Below are 25,400 nucleotides of genomic sequence, written 5' to 3'. Positions count from 1 at the left end.
CTGAATCTACCAGGAGTTTCTCATTCTCAAGTTAGTCCATGCTTAGGTTCCAGCATTTTGTCAAAATTACCATTTAAGTGTTCCTACCAGTTTATGTCTCCAGAAGCTTCCACTCCAGATAAACAGATCCCAGAAGCTGTGTCTCTCCGGATTTTTCAGGGTGGCTGTTTGCCTTATGATTTCAGTATTTTGATGGAGCTAAGAAAAGTGGTTGATTTTATTTGTTCACTACCTGACAAGTATGGGAGTGACAACTTCCAAGCTCTTTACATGTCAGAGCTGAAGCCAGAAGCAAAACTCTTTATTTTTCAAAGCTAAGGGGAAGAGTTGAGATATTTAAATGTTGCTTTAGAAAGATCCTGAAGAATGACTAGGCACAGAAATGGTTTAAATTTTCTTTAATGAAGATAAGATGAGTAAAACCCAGAAGTTTTGGGGGAAAAAAGTTTTTTTTTCTTTTTTTCTTTTTGGTTCTAGTCTGGGTTCACTAGATAAGTATCTTTCATCTATATTCATTCCCCTCAACTCCTAACCCCCATACACCAAAATGTTAATGAGAATGACAAAAATTAATCTTAATTGTATTCTTAATATGCTCCAGGTAGTATGCTGTTTGCACTCATTATCTCACTTAATTCTCACAATATAAATTGCTATTTCACTTTTTTTTTTAGATATTTTGCTGATGGTTACAGAAGTTTAATGATTTGCTCAATATCATTCAGCGAGGCAGTGGTTGACATTCTACTTTGAACCTGGATTCTCTGACTCCAAAACACAAATTCTTAACCACTGTACTATAATTATTATTTAATAGATCATAATAGTGAAAGCTGTCTTAGAATTCTCTGAAATGACATAGATCCCTTTTAAGAGATGAGGATGAGATTGCATATGCCCATGAATTACTTTGAATTGATCATGGAATAGAATTTATGCTTTGGCTCTACATTTGGCCATTAAAAGTCTCTCCTGAACAGCCATCGTATCCAGTCTTGTTTAGCAACTTTATCTTCAATTTCATAGAAAACTGATCTTCTAATTTGTCTTCCATGGCAATGGAAGGCAACTTGCCCATCCCTGTGTTTGGATTAGTACCAGAGTAGTGGGTCTGCCACAGGAAGTCTCTAATATTGGCAGATAATTAAAACTTAGAGAAGGGAGGTGGTGGGAAATAGAATTTCCCTGAATTTATGTGTTCTTCTGTAAAGCCTCCTGAGCCACAGAAACATAGCTACTATGAAATTAGAAAATGTTTGCTTTCACTTCTCCCATAAATATTTTCGTGTATCATAATGATTACATCTGTAGTTATTCATTTAAAACTTTCCTTATGTACCCAAAATCCAAAAGGTTTCATCCACATATAGACACCTAGGTTATCTCTGAAGGTACAGGGTAGACTGGAGCGCTATCTTCCTAGGTACTACATTTTAAGGAAGTATGAAGCCTGGGGACTTGGAGACATCTTTAGCTCACAAAATCCAACACTTCTGTGTATGTCTGGCTCCTGGAGAGATTTTCTTTACATTCCAAAGGGTTGGAGTTAGCAATCAGGCCCATTACATTTCCAAGTAGACCCTTTCAGGAGAGGAGAGTTATAGCTTCCTCCCACTCCCCACCTTTGTAAGCAGAGAAAAATCATTTCTTCCTTATCTTTCTTCTATGGAGTGTCTGGCCACTCATGTAGGAAAAATGTTCAGTGGCTCTCCTCTTGTCACCCCAGGGGGAAGGACTGGGGGAAGAAGTGGGAGAGGGAGAGGCAGCACACTTATTATTTACTGTGAAATAATTAATAGAAAAAATCTGTCTCCGATCCAGAACACCTTGTGTGTGCATTCAGGGTAAAGTTAATGAAGATGAATATTAAAAACCCAACCAGAGGAAAGGAAGGTTGTTGTCACAGAATGGCAATGAAATCCAATTAAATGGCAATTTTAATTGGATTAAGTTTCCTTCAGCTAAACAGTGTGAGACCACCAAGACCTCTAAGGCTAGTTGAGGGGTCTAGTGCCCCATCCAGGGCTGATCTTGGCAAAGGTGGAGACAAACAGTTGATCGTACAGTATTCCCATGCTCTCTTTCTACTGCGCCTCCTTCCTTAGTTCTATTTCCATCCTCCCCTCAACCCTCAGGATCCTGCTGCTTTCTCCCAGGAATTATCACCACTGTATGCCTTGAACTCTGCTGGATGCAATATAATCATTCCCTCTTCCCAGCTAAGTAAGGTTTAAGGGACTTCCCTAGATTACATAGCTAATGAGGAGCCAGCCCCAAGTCTCTGTTATTGTCTGCCTGATCATAAAGTCTGTGTTTTGTCCACATTGTATGCTCTCTTTTTTCATGACACCTTCACAATTAATATTTATTTTCAGAAGAGACATTGTCTCAGGTGTTTATACCCAATCATGAAATTGTAAAAGGAAAATCAAAATGGAGTCAGTATTGCTAAGATAATTCTCTAAAATGGAGCTGAGAGGCCACAGAGGAAGTGTGACATGTACATCTCAACTCCAATGGAATCTGAACCACTTACTGTCATGACACAGGCATCCAGAAAGGACATCTGCACAATATTCCAGAATCTCAAGATACTTACTGGACCCTTCCCCTACATAACTCGTGGTAGGCTGTCCCATAAGGACAAATATTTCCTTTCCTGTGTTAGAGTCAATCATAATTCTTACCAGGCAACTTTAATAAAATTGTGGCTTTTGCCTTTGTAAGCCCTTGCCTCTTTCTCTTCCCTAGAACACACGTTTGGTTTTACCCGAATCTGTGTCTCCTGAATTGGAATTCTTAAGACCCCAGATAAAGCTATTTGTTCTTTGCAGACTTGATACTGATTATTGTTGGACAAAATTCGGTAAATGTTTTCCTCTTCTTAAGGGTATTAATTTTAATTCTTCTATCTCAAAGTTAAATGAAAGTTTCGACTCCTTGGTTTAGATATTTTAAACATTAGAGAAGGGTGATTTAGGTGCTTGGGCTCAGTAGGTCTTTTCCAGCTGTCTGAAGTGTCTTCACATAGGTAACTCCTTCTTTCATTTTATACAGTTTTATTAGGTTTGTTATAACAATCAAAGAGATAGGGAGGCTTGCAGTGGGCTTGTCTTTTTCCATAAAGAAGGATCTTTTACATATTTTGTCACCTATACAGGGTTGAAAGGCTTTGAGTCAATTGCAATGGCTATTTGTTTTTTTATTCAAATAATACAGAGACACCCAGAGTTGATTTTGCTCCAGATTTGAATAATCACTTTCTTTTGAGCAAACCAAGGGTCTCCAAATAATCTTGCTCAGGTGGATTCTAAAATTTTTCATTTGGCTGAAAACTCTTAACCTTTCCTTAGAGGCAAAATTACAAATAACATACATGACAAAAATTCCCAGTTTATCCAGGAAATTCACAGTTTAATCTTTGTTTGACTCAGCATCCTGTCCTATTAGCATACCCTTTCTCTATCAGAAGGGTTCCAGTTTGGCTGAATTGTATTACCAATCAACATATCTTTTTTCCATGTTCTCCAGTAATTCCCCAAAGCCCCAAACAATCATGGTTTTATAGTACATTCTAGGAAGAGATTTGGGGTCATAACAGAAAGTATCTCTTTTCCTGCTTGCTGTAGTTAGATTCTCTGGCCAACACAGACATTTTCATATGCTCAGAAGCCTACTTAATATGATATTTGCCTTATTGCTTTATAATGCAGAGTGTGCTGACGGGGCCAGCAGAAATAAAATAAAAATAAAGCTCAGTTAAATATCTAAATGGATTCCTACTTCCGGGAATCATGGTAGCTAAACATTGTGTGGCTATAAAGAGCAAAATGGTTGAAAACAACACACCAGACCATTCATGCTTTCCAGGTTGCTAAGTGTGACTGCCTCTCTCTGGAGTGGGAGCCCTCATTTCTCCCCACAAGAGCAGGGAGGCTCAAGCAATAATTTCAACAATGAAGCAGGGTCTGCAAATGTTGCTTCTTAAGAAGACAGCATTGTGTTTAAGATAAAGGGCTTTGAAATGACTCAGATCCAGGTTTGAATCTTGTGACGAGAAATAATTTCTAAATAATAATTTGCACCTCAGTTTCCTAATATCTATGAAGTGGACAATAATTCCTCTCTTCTAGAGTTGTTTTGAGATACTGAACACAAAGTGTCAAATGTATCTGACAGCTAGTAGAAGCTTAATGAGCTCTTGAGTTTGGGACTGCAGCCCTCTGTCGCCGCTGTCCTTACTCCTTGCTTTTCCTTTTCGTTTCTGGTTTTAGCCATGTCTGGGCTACCCATAGACTTTTTTGCTGTGTGTAGCTTCAAAGAATATGTGGAGCTCTTTGAAAAAGTCTGTGTTTGTACACTGTGTACTAATGCAGCCTCTCTGCTTCTTTTTCATTTGGTGCCTCATTTGAATTCTTAGCACAATTTATTGGGTATTTTCAACTTTCTTGATTTATGGGAGGGGGTGTGTATGTATTTTCTATTCAGCAGTCATGCTTCAAATATTTGTCTCATGCAGAAAAGAACGGCAGTATTATATACCTGCAGCCCTTTGGTTTGTTTGTTCTTTGCTTCTCACCTGAAAAATGCCTCAGGCCTTCTCCTTATCCCCCTTTGTTTGGAATGCAAGCAAGCTTATATCTGTGATCATCACTATAACTACCAAACTGAATTTTAGAACATTTTGTTACTGTTTTGGGAAGCACTGGGAGGCTGGATTTAGAAATCAAGGGCTCTCCTTGGGCAGGAATGGAGGCCCTATGAGTCTCTCTTTGGAACATAACTATATATCCAAGCATCCCTGTACCTGAAACTGTAGACAAATGGAGTGAGAAGTGTCTGAGGAAGGAGGCAGCGAAATGATGAACCCAGTCAGAGGGGTGACCCCTTTGGGTAAAAGTGTTAAATATTGATGGCTTGGGGAAAAGAATGGTAAAGAAAAATTGAGATAAGAAAGAGCTCTCCGAATATCTTACCCCTCCCCACTCCCCAAAAAAGGTGCCAAAAGGCAGAGAGAAATAGTTTAGTGAGAATGATTAGGAGAAAGTTGAAAATGTGGCAGGCTAGGGGATAGGTAATATATTGGAGTCTTGCTATAACACAATCTAGTTCAGAGCAAAATTCAAGACAGTGTAAGTTTTTCATAAATCCAAAGGTGAGGGAATTAGCATACTAGTGTATGGAACATAGAATAGATTTGTGTTTATATTTCTATTTCTGGACTCAGAAAGATGAGAGTTGACATCCCAGCTCTGCTACTTTCTGCTTGAGTAACTGTGTGGGCAAGTTAATCCTAATTAGTCTTGGTTTTCTCATCTGTGAAATGGGGATTCTAATAGTTTCTACTTCACAGGATTGTGATGGAAGGAGACAGTGCATGGAAGGCACTTGGCACTGGAGTGCTTGGATTATAGAGAATCGTTAATTACTTGTAGTTATTATCATTTTAATGACCTTCTGTCCCAAATACTATGACAATGCTTTACATACATTAGCTTATTTACATACATACATGAAAATAGGTATTATTGCTAACCCCCTCCATTTTATAGAAAGGAAGATGGAAGGTGTGAAGAAGTTCAATGATTTGTTCAAGGCCAGATGCCCAGTAAATAGCAGAGCTGAACTGCATCTCTAGTCTGCATGCCTCCAAATCCTGTTTCTTTTTCCACCACATCATACAGTATTCAATACAAGATAGTTGTTTATAGTATACTGATAACTCCAATTATGACTGTTTTCTAAATAGAATATATCCAATATAGGTAGAAAATTTAAACAATGCAAGAAAGCAATACAGCACTGTAAGTGCTGAGCATATTTAAATGAAACAAGCTCTAATGACATCTCTTTACATATTGTCATACTAATGCACAAAGATACCCTCTTCAAAATGTGTAAAGTATTGAATATCCACTTCTTTTACAATTGTCCTTTCTCTTAAGACAGAAGAACTGTGAAAGGATCCTAAAAATTCTCTGCTTGTTCATGTTTTCTAGTAGACAGATGCTCATCTATATGACTCAGAACAGCCAGTATTCCTATCTCCGTAAACCATTAAGGATGAAGTTTCACTTAATTCTTATAAATGGTATTTACTTAATATATGAATCTATAATTGGTTTCTCAACATGAAGTACCTTAAAAGGAGTTTTCATACATATCAGTTCTTTTCATATTCATTCATTGTTTCAACAAATATTTAGTAAATGCATAGTTCCTTTCAGTAACTGTTCTAAGTGCTGCAGACAGAACAGTGAATAAAAAATAGAACAAAACACACACACAAACTCCTCTGCTCTCCTGTAGCTTATATTCCAGTGACAGGAGACAGATAATGAATGGTGGGAGCACAATAAATATGTGCATTTTACAGTGTGTTAGAAAATACCTGAAATGGGAAAAATAAAGTATAGGGATCAACAATGCTTGTTTGTGGGGGTGTCACATTTATAATGGGTTGTTCAGGAAATGCCATGTTAAGACGTGGCATTTAAGCCAAGGCCTGAGGAAGGCCAAGGAGTGAGCCATGAGGATGTCTGTGGGAGGAACATTATATTTAGAGGGAAGAGGTGGCAGCAGTGTGTATTCTGTCCAGCTTGGTTGGGACTGAATGAGCAGAGAGAAAATTAGTAAGAGCTGCAGTGAGAGATAACAGGTCAGATTGCGTAGGGCATTGTTGCTCATTTTAAAGACTTTAAGGACATTTTACTCTGAGAAATGGGGAGCCCATTGGAGATTTTGGAGCAGAGAAATGACATGATTTGATTTTCCCTTCAGAGAAACTTCTGAGCAACTCTGTTCACTGTGGACTTCATTATGCAGCTTTTTCTCACCTAATTGCTTTTCCCACATCTTTTCAGTATTTAGCTGAACAATTTAGATACAGAACATTCTTCTGAATTTTACAAGGACAATCTTTTCGAAGAGACAATCTTTTCTCCATTATATATTCTTGCCTCCTTTGTCAAAGATTAATTGACTGTAGGTGTGTTGGTTTATTTCAGCCCTCTCTATTCTATTCCATTGATCCATATGTCTGTTTTAGTGCCACTACCATGCCGGTTTGGTTACTGTAGCTTTGTAATATTGTCTGAAGTCTGGGAGGGTTATGCCTCTAGCTTTGTTCTTTTCCCTCAGGATTGCTTTGGCAATTCTTGCTCTTTTATGTTTCTGTTTAAGTTTTAGGTTTATTTGTTATAGAACATTTTTAATTAATGTATCTTTTCTGTAAATATAATTTATTGTAAAAATTTTGCTCTTTCTTTTTGCTGATTTCTTAAGACTGGAGACTCATTTAATTTCCTCCCTCCCTTTCCCGCTCCTTTTCTCCCTCCCTCCCTTCTTTCCTTCCTTCTTCCCTTCCTCCCTTCCCTCCTTCATTCCTTCCTTCCTTGCTTCCTTCCTTCTATAGATTTAAATGCCATTGGAGTTACTTTGATGAGATAAGAACTTCAAGATGTGATAATACAACCTGAGTGTGTAGTTTCCTTGGATTCTGTGCAAGGAATAAATTTTCTGCACAAGCTATCTGCTCTCTCCTTCAAAAATGAGGTCTTCTCTTGCTCCCCACCCTGGAGAAGTCATTCTTATGTGTGAAACAATATTAGAGAAATAAGAATCAAGATTACTTTGCAACCTTTCTTCCCTTTTTTCAGTGCCAGGTAAAGTTTCTATAATCTTATATTAAAATGCAGCTTTCAACATAATACTATCCACCCTCCATCATTCTATCCCCATCTGCACTGCAGTTCTTTGACATTTATTTTCTAAACATTTGCTGACTCTGCTCTCCAAGATTTATAGAGATGGGTGTAAGTGAAAAGATTTACATGGATATGGAAATGACTCTGAGAAGATTTTTGGCACTAAGTGTTTTTAAAATAGTTCATCTCAAGTTAAGCTGATTTACTTAAGGACTTTGGAGAGTCTGCTTTGGTTCTATTATAATGGCAATCTTAGACTTATTAGAATAAGTTGAATAGAGTGATGCATTATATAATGACTTGAAATGCCATGAAGATAAACAACTTTTAAAGAAAAGAACAAAGTTGTTTAAAATTATTCTTAAGCTTTAGGATCAGGGGTAAGAGTATAATTGCTGTCCACATGTAAATACAATTTTTAATTGAAGTAACATGGAAAAAATTAAGGTCACAATTATAATGAATACTCACTGCTAGGAAGATAACAGATAATTGTTTCTGTTTTTGTATCAGCCCTGCTATTGGACATCTGTCTAAAGATGCCAACCCAATAAAATTTTCTTATTTGACATTGTGTGTGTGTGTGTGTGTGTGCATGTGTGCATGTGTCTTGGCATATGCTTTAGGTGGACTGAACCCTGATTATTATGGTAACCTCCCAAGGCTACTGATATCCCCGCTATTGTAGGCACACAGACACACTATCTGAGACTTCTTTTTCTTTGTCCCTCTTGAGACTGATTAATCATTTCTAGCATGAAATGCCTGGGTTTGCAAGCACTGAGATAATGGTAGTATCTGATTTTACTATCACTGTCTAACACCTACTCTGCTTTACTAAGTCCCCAGTTATGTGTTGGTGTTCAACATTTTCATGAGGGACTTCAACTGACACAATGTTACTGATCTTACCTGATTCCAATTTTTTAATGAAAAGGGAAGAAACCTTTTGATAACACCAGCATCAAAGTCTCAGAATTTTGGAGAAGATAGGGAACTTTTAGAAAACAGACTTCAAAATACAAATTTTATGTTCGGAATCATTAAGATTATTGTGTTTCTGTTTGTGCATGTATGTGGGTTCATCTTCAAGCCTTCAATGAAAGTGAGACCGTGTATTTTCTTCTGATGTATCAAATGATTTGAAAACCCTTCTAGTAAATGACATAAAACAATATAATGAAATAATTTAGTACCTTGAGGTCTTTTCCTTCCTTTGCTTTAAACTATCTGGTTTACTTCTCCACTGAGCATGGATTCTACACTTGAAAAACAATAATAGAGTAGAGTTTAAGGGTGAAGATGCTGGGGCCAGGTGACCTGGGTTCAAATCTCAGTTCTTTCCTTTAGTTGCTCTATGACACTGAATAATATGACTCTGTGCTTTTGTTTATTTAGCTGTAAAAATTGGATAATAATCTTATTTCCCCCATAATGCTGTTTTTTTTTTTTTTAGAAAAAGAGATTTAGAGTTATCAGGGTAAGTATGATATGCAGGCACTGAACAGAAAAGTCATCAAAGCATGAGAAGCCAAGTGCCAATTTTACCACAGATGGACATTTACATAATTTTTATGCAGATGTTTTACTTTTAGTAGATTTTCATTTTCTAATAAAACAATTCAATACAAAACTCTATCACTACTTTCATAAAACCACACAAGATGAATGAAGGGGCACTTTGGGTTCTGTTTTTTAAATCTTTCCCAAATGTGGAGAAAGAATAGACAGTCCAGTTTCAGGAGTGAGAGATATGTATATATAGAAAGAGAGAGAGAGAGACAGACAGAGGAGTAGTGAAGGGGGACAGCAGAGTAAGATGATACAGGCACAATTCCATAGCAGGAAAGAAGGCCTGAGGGCCAGGAGTTATAGACAAGGAACAATCTAGAAGTTCAGGAAAAGAAATGTCTTATCTTTCTCATGGGAGTAGGGAATTAGTGAAGGCTGCCTGAGGTGGTTTACTTTTGATCAGGACAAGATTTTGACAAAGAGAGACTGAAGAGGCATAATACTCTATCAGAGACAGTAACCCCAGCAACATAGTAAGGTGCCAGGAAAATTGTAGTTGACAAAAATTCCTGTAGAGGCAGTATTTTTTTTAATTGTTGGAGTATTGGTGGAAGAGGGGATTTCCCATCCCCTGTGGTAGCACAGAGTTCCACGTTTTAATGAGCTGCTGTTTAAAACAAATAGCTAATGGGCTGTCTTCTGACATCAACATAATGTGTTTCTGCATGGAGGGATGGGGGGTAAAGTTAACTGATGTAGTTAACATAGGCCCACATGGCCAAGTACATAATCATCTGATGTTTGGCAGACTGTCATGGTGATGTGGCAAGAACTCATTCCTCACAGAAAGCTCATTATTCTCATTTCTGCCATTTTACAATGGGCTTACCATCGGTAAAATAAGATGGCATCATCTTAATTAAACTCTATTGGGAGCACAATTTTTCCTAATATTACCAACTAAATCTCATTTTTAAATTTCGCACATAAATTCATTTGAGAGCATGGATCTAGAGACACTATAAACAAGGTATCATGGAAAAGTATCATTATTCTAAATCTATTCCAATTTTGTGACCTTACTATACCGAGTGGGAAAAATTGGTAGGTCTGATTACTGAGGAAAAATTAAAAATAAAATATGCTGCCAATCCAGAAAATCTCTCCATGATGTGGAGAGAAAACAATTTTAGTACTGAATAAGCATTTAACTAGACTGTGATGCACAGCACAGCTAATCTGCTAATGAGATTACAAAGACAGAAGGAAATCCCACTTTTTTTTTTGCAGTTTTTTTATTTAACAAATTTAATCAGTTATACATATACATATGTTGCCATATCCCCTCCCTTTTGCGTCTCCCTCCCGCCCTCCCTATCCCACCTCTCCAGGCGGTCACAAAGCACCGAGCTGATCTCCCTGTGCTATGCGGCTGCTTCCCACTAGCTATCTACCTTACATTTGGTAGTGTATATATGTCCATGCCGCTCTTTCGCTTTGTCACAGCTTACCCTTTGCCCTCCCCATATCCTCAAGTCCATTCTCTAGTAGATCTGTGTCTTTATTCCTGTCTTACCCCTATGTTCTTCATGACATTTTTTTTTCTTAAATTCCATATATATGTGTCAGCATACAGTATTTGTCTTTCTCTTTCTGACTTACTTCACTCTGTATGACAGACTCTAGGTCCATCCACCTCATTACAAATAGCTCAATTTCATTTCTTTTTATGGCTGAGTAATATTCCATTGTATATATGTGCCACATCTTCTTTACCCATTCATCCAATGATGGACACTTAGGTTGTTTCCATCTCCGGGCTATTGTAAATAGGGCTGCTATGAACATTTTGGTACATGACTCTTTTTGAATTATGGTTTTCTCAGGGTATATGCCCAGTAGTGGGATTGCTGGGTCATATGGTAGTTCTATTTGTAGTTTTTTAAGGAACCTCCATACCGTTCTCCATAGTGGCTGTACCAATTCACATTCCCACCAGCAGTGCAAGAGTGTTCCCTTTTCTCCACACCCTCTCCAGCATTTATTGTTTCTAGATTTTTTGATGATGGCCATTCTGACTGGTGTGAGATGATATCTCATTGTAGTTTTGATTTGCATTTCTGTAAGGAGTAAAGATGTTGAGCATCCTTTCATGTGTTTGTTGGCAGTCTGTATATCTTCTGTGGAGAAATGTCTATTTAAGTCTTCTGCCCATTTTTGGATTGAGTTGTTTGTTTTTTTGCTATTGAGCTGCATGAGCTGTTTATAAATTTTGGAGATTAATCCTTTGTCAGTTGCTTCATTTGCAAATATTTTCTCCCATTCTGAGGGTTGTCTTTTGGTCTTCTTTATGGTTTCCTTTGCTGTGAAAAGCTTTTAAGTTTCATTAGGTCCCATGTGTTTATTTTTGTCTTTATTTCCATTTCTCTAGGAGGTGGGTCAAAAAGGATCTTGCTGTGATTTATGTCATAGAGTGTTCTGCCTATGTTTTCCTCTAAGAGTTGGATAGTGTCTGGCCTTACATTTAGGTCTTTAATCCATTTTGAGCTTATTTTTGTGTATGGTGTTAGGGAGTGATCTAATCTCATACTTTTACATGTCCCTGTCCAGTTTTCCCAGCACCACTTATTGAAGAGACTGTCCTTTCTCCACTGTACATTCCTGCCTCCTTTATCAAAGAAAAGGTGACCATATGTCCGTGGGCTTATCTCTGGGCTTTCTATCCTGTTCCATTGATCTATCTTTCTGTTTTTGTGCCAGTACCATACTGTCTTGATTACTGTAGCTTTTTAGTATAGTCTGAAGTCAGGGAGCCTGATTCCTCCAGCTCCATTTTTCATTCTCAAGATTGCTTTGGCTATTCGGGGTCTTTTGTGTTTCCAAACAAATTTTGAAATTTTTTGTTCTAGTTCTGTGAAAAATGCCAGTGGTAGTTTGATAGGGATTGCATTGAATCTGTAGATTGCTTTGGGTAGTAGAGTCATTTTCACAATGTTGATTCTTCCAATCCAAGAACATGGTACATCTCTCCATCTATTTGTATCATCTTTAATTTCTTTCATCAGTGTCTTATAATTTTCTGCATACAGGTCTTTTGTCTCCTTAGGTAGGTTTATTCCTAGATATTTTATTCTTTTTGTTGCAATGGTAAATGGGAGTGATTCCTTGATTTCACTTTCAGATTTTTCATCATTAGTATATAGGAATGCCAGAGACTTCTGTGCATTAATTTTGTATCCTGCTACTTTACCAAATTCATTGATTAGCTCTAGTAGTTTTCCGGTAGCATCTTTAGGATTCTCTATGTATAGTATCATGTCATCTGCAAACAGTGACAGCTTTACTTCTTCTTTTCCGATTTGGATTCCTTTTATTTCCTTTTCTTCTCTGATTGCTGTGGCTAAAACTTCCAAAACTATGTTGAATAAGAGTGGTGAGAGTGGGCAACCTTGTCTTGTTCCTGATCTTAGTGGAAATGGTTTCAGTTTTTCACCATTGAGGGCGATGCTGGCTATGGGTTTGTCATATATGGCCTTTATTATGTTAAGGAAAGTTCCCTCTATGCCTACTTTCTGCAGGGTTTTTATCATAAATGGGTGTTGAATTTTGTCGAAAGCTTTCTCTGCATCTATTGAGATGATCATATGGTTTTTCTCCTTCAATTTGTTAATATGGTGTATCACGTTGATTGATTTGCGTATATTGAAGAATCCTTGCATTCCTGGAATAAACCCCACTTGATCATGGTGTATGATCCTTTTCATGTGCTGTTGGATTCTGTTTGCTAGTATTTTGTTGAGGATTTTTGCATCTATGTACATCAGTGATATTGGCCTGTAGTTTTCTTTCTTTGTGACATCCTTGTCTGCTTTTGGTATCAAGGTGATGGTGGCCTCGTAGAATGAGCTTGGGAGTGTTCCTCCCTCTGCTATATTTTGGAAGAGTTTGAGAAGGATAGGTGTTAGCTCTTCTCTAAATGCTTGATAGAATTCGCATGTGAAGCCATCTGGTCCTGGGCTTTTGTTTGTTGGAAGATTTTTAATCACAGTTTCAATTTCAGTGCTTGTGATTGGTCTGTTCATATTTTCTATTTCTTCCTGATTCAGTCTTGGCAGGTTGTGCATTTCTAAGAATTTGTCCATTTCTTCCAGGTTGTCCAGTTTATTGGCATAGAGTTGCTTATAGTAATCTCTCATGATCTTTTGTATTTCTGCAGTGTCAGTTGTTACTTCTCCTTTTTCATTTCTAATTCTATTGATTTGAGTCTTCTCCCTTTTTTTCTTGATGAGTCTGCCTAATGGTTTATCAATTTTGTTTATCTTCTCAAAGAACCAGCTTTCAGTTTTATTGATCTTTGCTATCGTTTCCTTCATTTCTTTTTCATTTATTTCTGATCTGATTTTTATGATTTCTTTCCTCCTGCTAACTTTGGGATGTTTTTGTTCTTCTTTCTCTAATTGCTTTAGGTGCAAGGTTAGGTTGTTTATTCGAGATGTTTCCTGTTTCTTAAGGTGGGATTGTATTGCTATAAACTTCCCTCTTAGAACTGCTTTTGCTGCGTCCCATAGGTTTTGGGTCGTCGTTTCTCCATTGTCATTTGTTTCTAGGTATTTTTAAATTTCCTCTTTGATTTCTTCAGTGATCACTTCGTTATTAAGTAGTGTATTGTTAGCCGCCATGTGTTTCTATTTTTTACAGATCTTTTCCTGTAATTGATATCTAGTCTCATAGCATTGTGGTTGGAAAAGATACTTGATACAATTTCAATTTTCTTAAATTTACCAAGGCTTGATTTGTGACCCAAGATATGATCTATCCTGGAGAATGTTCCATGAGCACTTGAGAAAAATGTGTATTCTGTTGTTTTTGGATGGAATGTCCTATAAATATCAATTAAGTCCATCTTGTTTAATGTATCATTTAAAGCTTGTGTTTCCTTATTTATTTTCATTTTGGATGATCTGTCCATTGGTGAAAGTGGGGTGTTAAAGTCCTCTACTATGATTGTGTTACTGTCGATTTCTCCTTTTATGGCTGTTAGTATTTGCCTTATGTATTGAGGTGCTCCTATGTTGGGTGCATAAATATTTACAATTGTTATATCTTCTTCTTGGATCGATCCCTTGATCATTATGTAGTGTCCTTCTTTGTCTCTTCTAGTAGTCTTTATTTTAAAGTCTATTTTGTCTGATATGAGAATTGCTACTCCAGCTTTCTTTTGATTTCCATTTGCATGGAATATCTTTTTCCATCCCCTTACTTTCAGTCTGTATGTGTCTCTAGGTCTGAAGTGGGTCTCTTGTAGACAGCATATATATGGGTCTTGTTTTTGTATCCATTCAGCCAATCTGTGTCTTTTGGTGGGAGCATTTAGTCCATTTACATTTAAAGTAATTATCGATATGTATGTTCCTATTCCCATTTTCTTAAGTGTTTTGGGTTCGTTATTGTAGGTCTTTTCCTTCTGTTTTGTTTCTTGCCTAGAGAAGTTCCTTTAGCATTTGTTGTAAAGCTGGTTTGGTGGTGCTGAACTCTCTCAGCTTTTGCTTGTCTGTAAACATTTTAATTTCTCCATCAAATCTGAATGAGATCCTTGCTGGGTAGAGTAATCTTGGTTGCAGGTTTTTCTCCTTCATCACTTTAATTATATCCTGCCACTCCCTTCTGGCTTGTAGAGTTTCTGCTGAGAGATCAGCTGTTATCCTGATGGGGATTCCCTTGTGTGTTATTTGTTGTTTTTCCCTTGCTGCTTTTAATATGGTTCCTTTGTGTTTAATTTTTGACAGTTTGATTAATATGTGTCTTGGCGTATTTCTTCTTGGATTTATTCTGTATGGGACTCTCTGTGCCTCCTGGACTTGATTAACTATTTCCTTTCCCATATTAGGGAAGTTTTCAACTATAATCTCTTCAAATATTTTCTCAGTCCCTTTCTTTTTCCCTTCTTCTTCTGGAACCCCTATAATTCGAATGTTGGTGCGTTTAATGTTGTCCCAGAGGTCTCTGAGACTGTCCTCTGTTCTTTTCATTCTTTTTTCTTTATTTTGCTCTGCATTAGTTATTTCCACTATTTTATCTTCCACCTCACTTATCCGTTCTTCTGCCTCAGTTATTCTGCTATTGATCCCATCTAGAGTATTTTTTATTTCATTTATTGTGTTTTTAATTGATGCTTGATTCATCTTTAGTTCTTCTAGGTCCTTGTTAACTGTTTCTTGCATTTTGTCTATTCTATTTCCAAGATTTTGGATCTTGGAAATAGAACCTTGGATCATCTTTACCATCATTATTCTGAATTGTTTTTCAGGTAGACTGCCTATTACCTCTTCATTTGTTAGGTCTGGTGGGTTTTTATCTTGCTCCTTCTCCTGCTGTGTGTTTTTCTGTCTTCTCATTTTGCTTATGTTACTGTGTTTGGGGTCTCCTTTTTGCAGGCTGCAGGTTCGTAGTTCCCGTTGTTTTTGGTGTCTGTCCCCAGTGACTAAGGTTGGTTTAGTGGGTTGTGTAGGCTTCCTGGTGGAGGGGACTAGTGCCTGTGTTCTGGTGGATGAGGCTGGATCTTGTCTTTCTGGTGGGCAGGTCCACGTCTGGTGGTGTGTTTTGGGGTGTCTGCGGACTTTTTATGATTTTAGGCCACCTCTCTGCTAATGGGTGGCGTTGTGTTCCTGTCTTGCTAGTTGTTTGGCATAGGGTGTCCAGCACTGTAGCTTGCTGGTCGTTGAGTGAAGCTGGGTGCTGGTGTTGAGATGGAGATCTCTGGAAGATTTTCGCCGTTTGATATTCTGTGGAGCTGGGAGGTGTCTTGTGGACCAGCGTCCTGAAGTTGGCTCTCCCACCTCAGAGGCACAGCACTGACTCCTGGCTCCTCAATTTGGGATGATTTGTTGTCTGTTCATGTATTCCACAGATGCAGGGTACATCAAGTTGATTGTGGAGCTTTAATCCGCTGCTTCTGAGGCTGCTGGGAGAGGTTTCCCTTTCTCTTCTTTATTCTCACAGCTCCTGGGTCTCAGCTTTGGATTTGGCCCCGCCTCTGCGTGTAGGTCGACAGAGGGCGTCTGTTCTTCGCTCAGACAGGACAGGGTTAAAGGAGCAGCCTCTTCGGGGACGCTGGCTCACTCAGGCCGGTCGGGAGGGAGGGGCACGGAGTGCGGGGCGAGCCTGCAGCGGCAGAGGTCGGCGTGACGTTGCACCAGCCCGAGGTGCGCCGTGCGTTCTCCCAGGGAAGCCACCCCTGGATCCCGGGACCCCGGCAGTGGCGGGCTGCACAGGCTCCCGGAAGGGTGGTGTGGACAGCGACCTGCGCTCGCACACAGGCTTCTTGGCGGCGGCAGCAGCAGCCCCAGCGCCCCACGCCCGTCTCTGGGCTCCGCGCTTTCAGTCGCGACTCGCGCCCGTCTGTGGAGCCCCTTTAAGCAGCGCTCTTTTTTTTTTTTTTTTTTTTTTTTGCAGTACGCGGGCCTCTCACCATCGTGGCCTCTCCCGTTGCCGAGCACAGGCTCTGGACGCGCAGTCCCAGCGGCCATGGCTCACGGGCCCAGCCACTCCGCGGCATGTGGGATCCTCGTGGACCGGGGCACGAAACCGTGTCCCCTGCATCGGCAGGCGGACTCTCAACCACTGCGCCACCAGGGAAGCCCTAAGCAGCGCTCTTAATCCCCTCTCCTCGCGCACCAGGAAACCAAGAGGGAAGAAAAAGTCTCTTGCCTCTTCGGCAGCTCCAGAGCTTTCCCGGACTCCCTCCCGGCTAGCTGTGGCACATTAGCCCCCTTCAGGCTGAGTTCTCGCCGCCAGCCCCAGTCCTCTCCCTGCGCTCTGACCGAAGCCCGAGCCTCAGCTTCCAGCGCCGCCCGCCCCGGCGGGCGAGCAGACAAGCCTCTCGGGCTACCGATCCTCTGTGCGGGAATCTCTCCGCTTTGCCCTACCCAGGTATGTGGGGAGTTTCTTGCCTTTTGGGAGGTCTGGGGTCTTCTGCCAGCGTTCAGTAGGTGTTCTGTAGGAGTTGTTCCACGTGTAGCTGTATTTCTGGTGTATCCGTGGGGAGCTTGCTACAATATTTTTTAAAAATGAGGAAAAAAATGAAAACACCTACCGTATTATCAAACAAAGCTGAGTTTAAGTCTTACCTGAGCACTTACTACCTGTGTCACATTAGGCAAGTTACTGCATCTCCTTGATCTTTGGCTTCCTCATATGTAAAATGCATGTGATAGTAATGCCTACGCTGTTGTTATAGGACTAAACTGGAAAACATATACAAAGTCTTAGTATTTCTCTTAGTATTACTTATATGTGGAATCAAATAAAGTCAAACTCATAGAAACAGAAAGTAGGGAAGTGTTTGCCAGGGGGTGGCATGTGGGGGAAATAACGAAAGGTTGGCAAAAATTCTAACAGGATGGGAGGCAAGGGAAGGGAGTAGATTCCCAAATAATAAAGGACATGTTATCAGAAGTTTGGTATGGAAGATAGGTCTTGGGGAGAGAAGAGAGTTAGAAGCAAGTGGCTGTTACAATTGTCCAGTCAAGGGGTAATAAAAATATAAACCAAGGGAACTAAACTGAGATGGAAGGGAAATTGTGATAGTCAAGAGGTATTTTGGAAGCATAATTGAAATGATTTTTATGTTTGATTGTTTAGAATTAGGAGAAACAAAGAGCACTGTTTCTAGCTTTTTAGCTGTCATATCTGCAAGTCCAGTATTTAAATTTAGGTGTAGCTAGATTCCATTTTCCCTGTAATATTGTGAGGGTTTTTCTTTATATCTTGACTTGATTTACTTTGAGCCGGATTTCTTCTTAATAGGTACCCCATCAGACAACAGGTCCAGGTTCACAAGATCCTTAAAACTCATCATTCCAGTGTCAAAGTTCAACTCTTTCTCCCCCAGTGTCCATATATAGGACAAGAAAGGGTTCTGATTGGTCCTCATTTGGAAAACTGCCTATTATGGGCTGCATTGTGTCCCTCTCTCCCCCAGATTCACATGTTAAAGTCCTAGCCCCCAGTAACTCAGAATGTGGCTGTATTTTGAGCTAGGGCCATTAAAGACATAATTAAATGAGGTCATAGGCATAGGCCTGTGTTGGTCGGGGTTCCCCAGAGAAAGAGAACCAATAGGATGCACATATATAGAAAGAGATTTATTTTAAAAAATTGGTACATGTGGTTGTGGAAGCTTGGAAAATACAAGGGAGGGTGGTAGTCTGGAGACTCAGGAAGGAGTTGCAGTTTGAGGTCAAAGGCAGAGGGCTGGCAAACCAGGAAGAGCAGATGCTGCAGATGAAGTCTGCAGATTGTCTGCTGGCAGGACTCCCTCTTGTTTGAGGGAAGTTAACTTTTTGTTCTATGTAGGCATTTAACTGATTAGATGAGGTCCACCCACATTATAGAGGGTCAGTCTGTTTTACTTGAAGTTCATAGGTTTAAGTGTAAATTTCATCCAAAAGTACCCTCACAGAAAGATCCAGAATAATGTTTGATCAATATCTGGGCACTATGACCCAGCCAAGTTGATATATACAATTAACCATCACAGAGCTCTAATCCAATCTGACTGGTATCTTTATAAGAAGAGCAAATTTGGACATGCAAAGAGATACCAGAGATGTGTGCACACAAATCACGTAAGGACACAGTGAGAAGACAGCCATCTGTAAGCCAAGGAGAAAGCCTTAGGAGAAAGCAAGCCTGCCAACATCTTTCTTTTTTTTTTAAATTTTATTTAATTTTTTTATACAGCAGGTTCTTATTAGTTATCCATTTTATACATATTAGTGTATACCTGTCAATCCCAATCTCCCAATTCATCCCAGCACCACCACCACCACCCCCGCCACTTTCCCCCCTTGGTGTCCATATGTTTGTTCTCTACATCTGCATCTCTATTTCTGCCCTGAAAACCGGTTCATCTGTACCATTTTTCTAGGTTCCATATATATATGTTAGCATACAATATTTGTTTTTCTCTTTCTGACTTACTTCACTCTGTATGACAGTCTCTAGATCCATCCACGTCTCTACAAATGACCCAATTTCGTTCCTTTTTATGGCTAATATTCCATTGTATATATGTACCACATCTTCTTTATCCATTCATCTGTCAATGGGCATTTAGGTTGCTTCCATGACCTGGCTATTGTAAATAGTGCTGCAATGAATATTGGGGTGAATGTGTCTTTTTGAATTATGGTTTTCTCTGGGAATATGTCCAGTAGTGGGATTGCTGGGTCATATGGTAATTCTATTTTTAGTTTTTTAAGGAACATTCATACTGTTCTCCATAGTGGCTGTATCAATTTACATTCCCACCAACAGTGCAAGAAGGTTCTCTTTTCTCCACACCCTCTCCAGCATTTGTTGTTTGTAGATTTTCTGATGATGCCCATTCTAACTGATGTGAGATGATACGTCATTGTAGTATTGATTTACATTTCTCTAATAATTAGTGATGTTGAGCAGTTTTTCATGTGTTTCTTGGCCATCTGTATGTCTTTGGAGAAATGTCTATTTAGGTCTTCTGCCCATTTTTAGATTGGGTTATTTGTTTTTTTAATATTGAGCTGCATGAGCTGTTTATATATTTTGGAGATTAATCCTTTGTCCGATGATTCATTTGCAAATATTTTTTCCCATTCTGAGGGTTGTCTTTTCATCTTGTTTGTAGTTTCCTTTGCTTTGCAGAAGCTTTTAAGTTTCATTAGGTCCCATTTGTTTGTTTTTGTTTTTATTTCCATTCCTCTAGGAGGTGGATCAAAGAATATCTTGCTGTGATTTATGTCAAAGAGTGTTCTTCCTATGTTTTCCTCTAAGAGTTTTATAGTGTCTGGTCTTACATTTAGGTCTCTAATCCATTTTGAGTTTATTTTTGTGTATGGTGTTGGGGAGTGTTCTAATTTCATTCTTTTACATGTAGCTGTCCACTTTTCCCAGCACCACTTATTGAAGAGACTGTCTTTTCTCCATTGTATATCCTTGCCTCCTTTGTCATAGATTAGTTGACCATAGGTACCTAAGCCTGCCAAGATCTTAATCTTGGACTTCTTGCCTCCAAAAGTGTGAGAAAATAAATTTCTGTTGTTTATCACCCAGTCTGTGGTATTTTGTTATGGCAGCTCTAACAAACTAATGTACTGCCCAACAATAGACCAATCACTTAATAAAGCATAAGGGGGATGTGGCACTGTTACTGGCCAGGCTGAATCAGGTGCTCACCCCTGAAGCTGGAAATGTAGGGGATGTATGATTGACAGTCCCAAAAGAATCAGAAAGATTAGCAGAGAAAAATTTCCAAAAATGTCCCCTAAACAATCGTTTCTGAACTAATGCTTCTCAGTTTGATAACAGTCTTCATTGGGATTGATCCTAGACAGCCACAGTAATAGAGGAGTAATAAGCATACCAAAGAAATGGAAAGATAAAGGGAGAGACAAAAATCAAAGCTTCTTATTGAAATACACATGCCAGGAGATGCTAAAGTTGTGTGCCAAGCCAAGAAATAAGAGACACACACGTGAGTGATATATAGTACCATTTGAGCTTTTAAAAGAAGAGACATATATTAATATGCCTCACTAATGAGAGATATTCCAAGTATATATACACGCACTATATGGCAGCAAGAGATGTCTTTCTTCTCAAGCACTGACTACGAGCACTGGGACTGGGATTTCCAAGTCCTCAAGTAGAATCATGAAATTAACATAGATTCATTTGGGTTATACTCAAGCTTAGTGATCATTCTGCTCATTGCCAACTTATCTGTGTTCACATTCTAAAAAAGAGAGGCTTTGATTGGTACACTTGCTTCCATCTAATATGCCCTACTCCTGTTACAAAGAATTTCATACATGTAGACTCAGGTGGTTTGCCTTCATCATATCTGGCCAATGTATAGTTGTTTTCAGCTCACAACCAAGCCCTGGTCCAATCATATGTGATCAAAGTTGTAGAGATCGTTTTATTTACTCAGAACATGAAGCATGCACCATAGCAAAACATTTAGGAAATAGAGTTGGTGCTACTTTCCTGATTGAGGCGATTCCTCCACCATGAAATCAACACTAATAGTTTAGAATCCACAGTTGATGATGAATGACCATTACAGTGATAATGATGGTGATGGTGATAATGATGATAATGTGATAGTTTCACTAAAATTTCTTTTTAAGCCAATCTCTATTATAAGTGTTTTATTTTATTTACTCAGTTAATCTCCAAAACTACCCTACCAAGAAAGTAATATTATTAACCAATTTGGTGAACATGGAAAATAAGCAGAGTTTAAATAGTTTGCCCAAGTCTTCAAAATTACTAAATATTGAAGAAGGCAAAATAGTACTCTAATCAAAAGCCTAGTTCTAAAAGTGCTTTAGCTGTTGTGAATAGGCTCAATAGACCTTGATAATTTCTTTGGTGTTTTCCCCAAAATTATTTCAGAACTTGACCAAGGATCGTTTTTAGGAAGCATACCATTCTGAATTCAAGGAGGGATTACATCCTGCAGAGAGAGGGAGTTGTCATGAGTCCCAGAGCTGAAGGCTATGATTCCAAAGTGCTCCTGCTTCTGAGATTTTGCTGAGTGGCTTTCACCATTCACTTAAAATGGAGCATTTCAAACTCAGACTGTAGTAACCACTAGCTTAACCGTAAGGGTGATGAGTTTGGGATTTCCTTTTTGTTATGAAACTGCTCACTTTCTCACTTTAGCTGGAGAAGTGTATAAGAACTCCACCCTCCTTACTCAGCATTCCAAATTGCTCATTTGGTGACACTGCATATGTATCTTTGAGAAGTTATAGCTTTTAAAAAATATAACTTCAAAGTTTTTGTTCTTCTGAAACCACATAAGAGACACACTTGAGCAACATCTCCCTTCAGGTGACAGAAGTTTCCACCAACATGTGTTTCCAAAACTATTGAAATCACTATCTCACTTCTTATTTCATAGCTAGGCTAATCACACAACAATAAATGTAATACCTTCATATTATTATAGATACTGTGTTAATGAGATCTGGCAATAACGATGCCATCCAATAAATCTGATGAATATGGTTAAGTTTCTTTATTATGCTAGCATCAAAAATGTTGGTTGGGCTTCCCTGGTGGCGCAGTGGTTGAGAGTCTGCCTGCTGATGCAGGGGACACGGGTTTGTGCCCCAGTCCGGGAGAATCCCACATGCCGCGGAGCGGCTGGGCTCGTGAGCCATGGCCACTGAGCCTGTGCGTCCGGAGCCTGTGCACTGCAACGGGAGAGGCCACAGCAGTGAGAGGCCCGCGTACAGAAAAAAAAAAAAAATGTTGGTTGACTGAAAAATGACTTGTTTTCATAGGAGTCAGAAGGAGAATAGTTCAAGTTCTCATATGTCAATTAATAACAAATAGCAGGTATTATATATTTTCAAATAATCACAAATAGTTCTACACAACAGAGCTTGAGTACCCTGTGTGCTGTAGCTGAATAAATAACTAACCTTGACTATATCCTTGACTATTTGTTGAGTAAATAACTAATGAAGGGAGGAGGCTTCCACAGGGGTCTGTGAGGCTCTTGGAGATCAGTGTTCCTGGTCATTGGGCTTCATCTTTGCTCACTATATCTTCCTTTTTTGTGTGTGGACTCTGAGTAGCAGCTCCAGCTCCTTCAGTTTCATTGCAACCACTGGCTGTTTTTGAGCAGGGTCCTTCCTTTCCTGAATCTCCTGTGGAACACAAAGGGTTCTCATAGATTCTCTTATCTCCCAGTTCCTAATGTAAGCACAGTAACTACGGAGAGTTTCAAAGATTTTTGCTCTGTTAGTTACCATGCGAATCAGATGGGGAGTAAAATGTGGCCGGTTTCACCTGCTCACTATATACACGAAAACATATTTGCTTCTCGGCAGTGGAAATAGGCACTTAGAGATGAAGTAACTAAGAGCAAGAAAGACTGTGGGCTTGCAACAAATGAGCTGTTCTCTCTACACTAAGTACATTACTTAGGCGCATAAAGAGCTTTCTTCTACTTCCTAATGGCACTGGCAGTCTCCATGCATTGCAGTCCCTGGAGGCCTCAGCAACTGGAGTATATGGACACTGCCATTAAGGTAACAGCTTCAACCAGCTTCAGTTTCTCCATTCAAGTTTCAAAACTTGGTACAGCTTTGATCAGTTGTCTCCCCCTAGGAGGTGGCCAGAGGTCAGGGTCAAGTTGCAAGGACACTGCACATCATTACTTCAGGTCCAGCTCTGTGGCTGGGGCTGTTCTCAAAGAAAGGCAGTTGTGAACTTGGAATAAACCTGATTGGCATTCGCTACAACATGCATTCCTATTGATCCTATACAAATGATTCTCTCCAGTTTAGATGGAAAAGGCTGAGGGCCGGCTGGGACCTGGGCGCCTGGCTCCCTCAGTGATGACAGCTGGGCAGGGTTTGGGGACCTGGCCCTGAGGGTGCCGCCAGCTGAGAACTGCCTCCTCAGCTGGGCCTGGGCACTGGTGGGAGGACCCAGACTAGGTGCTGGACCAAAGCTCCTGGGCAGGGTAACCAGCCCATGCAGGGACCCCCTCCTCTTAGGCAGGGCCTGGACCTCAGAGGGTGAAAGTTGAGCCTTGGGACCTTGCCCTTTCTTGTCAGAACAGGGAATACCACTTGTATTGGTGGAGGTCTACAGGAACATTGTGACCTGACCTCCAGAACAAAGAATCTGACACCAAGAAATTTGTAACAAACTAACCACACCCCTCCCTCACCTTTCCTATAAAAGGGCTTTGCTGAAAGCTTTCAGGGAGTTCGGGGTTTTTAAGTAATGAGCCACCCGTCTCCTTGCAGGGCCCTGAAATAAACCTTTCTCTCCTCCAAACTCTGAAGTTTTGGTATTGTTTAGCCTCACTGTGTGCTGGGCACAGGGACTTGCATTTGATAACATTGCCTCAAATCACTCAACCAGAGAGTAGCAGAGCTACTATTAAAATTCGGTCTTGCTGTGAATGCAGTGCAGTTAAATATCTCTCTATGTTGGATGAATGCATTCATAGACTGTCACTGACTCAAGGTTGCTGCAAATTCTTTGAATTTCTTTCATTTTGGTGTTGGGTTTTATGTGTCCTTCCCTTGAATCTGGGTGGAGTCTGTGACTGCTTTGACTAATAACTTACTAACATGTACTCACCTTTAACATGTACTTAACATGTATTTAACACAAACTTTTCTTTTCTAATCTTAATCTCTCAAAAGAGAATTATACTTTTTTCCATCCTTCTTTCAGCCTTCAATGGAAGACCCAAATGCAAAGCAGGACTAGTAGCTGGCTGTTGTAAGCAACTACCTTTCACACTTAGTTGCTAAATCATTCAAGCAGGAGTCATTTGTCTAACATACATATACTTGAATAAATTAGTTTTTTGTGAAGAATGTAGTAGATTTATTGGCTAGTGGTTACTAATAACTTATCACACTCTCATTTGTTTGAAATTTAACAACAATCCATAATTAGATTAAATAAAAGTGTCTTTATCTAGTCCTAATGCACTGGAGGAAGTATAATTACAGCTCATTGCCATATCATAAAAAATATTATGGTGATTCCAATTTCCCGGTAGTTACTGGTTTATTTCAAAATGGGCATAATATAAACCACTCAATAACATTTTCATTTACAAATATAAGTTTTAAAATGGTCAAACCATTAGGAGAAACTGGCCAAAGGACACACAGGATCTCTCTGTATTATTACTTACAATTGCTTGTGAATTTATAATTATCTCAAAAAAATGTTTCAGGAGTATGGTTGACATTCTCCTTTGCTATACACATTACTCCCCTCCCCTAGGTTTTTCTGCTTCTGTGAGATGAATAGAAAAAAATAATACTTTCATAAATGTGTTGATTTGAAAGAGTCTTTGGTTTTTTCCTGAGATCTTGACTAAATTCCAACATCTTAGGAACCACTGCATCTTCACAGGACATCTCTGAAATGCTCCAGTACTCAAAGGAAAATATAGCATCTGTTACTATAAAACTCAGGGGCAAACATATATTTTGATTTGATATAGTGGGTAGTTTCAGTGGTGTTTCTGCATTAGGGCCAGTGGGTTGGGTTTTGCTCATGTGGCCCAGAAAATAGAATAGTGCAGTATAGCCTAGTGGTTAAGTATGTAGGCTCTTAGAGTCAGGCTGTTGACTTGGAACCTTGGTCCTG

This window comes from Hyperoodon ampullatus (genome assembly GCF_949752795.1).
Source record: "Hyperoodon ampullatus genome assembly, chromosome: 1".
NCBI lineage: Eukaryota > Metazoa > Chordata > Mammalia > Artiodactyla > Ziphiidae > Hyperoodon > Hyperoodon ampullatus.
Note: the sequence above shows the minus strand (reverse complement) of the source record.